The following is a 1,411-nucleotide window of genomic DNA, read 5'->3' as shown; positions in this document are numbered from 1 at the left end:
TAATAATAATCATAATGATTATAATAATGATAACAATGATACTAACGATAATGATATTGATAATGATAATAATAATGATGATAATAATAATGATACATAATAATAATGATAATGCCAATAATGGTGATGATAATAATAATGATTATAATAATAATAATAATAATAATAATAATAATAATAATAATAATAATAATAATGATAACAATAATAATAATAATAATAATAATAATAATAATAATAATAATAATAATAATAATAATGACAATAATGATAATAATAATGATAATAATGATAATGATGATAATAATGATGATGATAGTGATAATAGTAATAATAATGATGTAATTATGATAAATAGTACTGTACTATAATGATAATAATAATAATAGTAATAATAATGATGTAATTATGATAAATAGTACTGTACTATAATAATAATAATAATAATAGTAATAATAATGATGTAATTATGATAAATAGTACTGTACTATAATGATAATAATAATAATAGTAATAATAATGATGTAATTATGATAAATAGTACTGTACTATAATAATAATAATAATAATAGTAATAATAATGATGTAATTATGATAAATTGTACTGTACTATAATGATAATAATAATAATAGTAATAATAATGATGTAATTATGATAAATAGTACTGTACTATAATACTAATAATAATAATAGTAATAATAATGATGTAATTATGATAAATAGTACTGTACTATAATGATAATAATAATAATAGTAATAATAATGATGTAATTATTATAAATAGTACTGTACTATAATGATAATAGTAATAATGATGATGTAATTATGATAAATAGTACTGTACTATAATGATAATAATAATAATAGTAATAATAATGATGTAATTATGATAAATAGTATTGTACTATAATGATAATAACGGTAAAACATTCAATACAGTTTCCTCTTCCTAATATAACAAGACAATATGGTCTAAATATACCACATACCGGTGTTACACTGAGTTAAAAGAATTAAACTCCACAAACCATGATTTTCTCTTGATCTGTCCTTGTAACAGTATTTTGAACCTGTAGTCATCTTGGTGTATATTGTTTAGTTTTCGTAACCATTAAATGAATATAAGTCAACATGTTTTCAGGAAAAAATAAGTTTTTCCAATTGTATGTTTTTCATTTTCCATTGGATGGAAGCATCCCAGGGATTAGTGTATATCTTGTGTGCCAACCAACTGTTGGTTCCTGCTGTCTCTGGGTTAGTCATGTTTTATGGAAAAAAGAAAGATAAATGTTTATCAGGAGCGGGACTCGAACCCACGCCCGGAAGACCAGACAATGATTTGAAAGCAGCGCCTTAAACCACCCGGCCATCTTGCCAGGAGAAAATAAATTTGGAAGTTCTCTCTAACTT

This window comes from Panulirus ornatus, unplaced genomic scaffold (assembly GCF_036320965.1).
Source record: "Panulirus ornatus isolate Po-2019 unplaced genomic scaffold, ASM3632096v1 CTG_1249_pilon, whole genome shotgun sequence".
NCBI classification, from domain to species: domain Eukaryota; kingdom Metazoa; phylum Arthropoda; class Malacostraca; order Decapoda; family Palinuridae; genus Panulirus; species Panulirus ornatus.
This window is presented reverse-complemented; position numbering follows the sequence as displayed.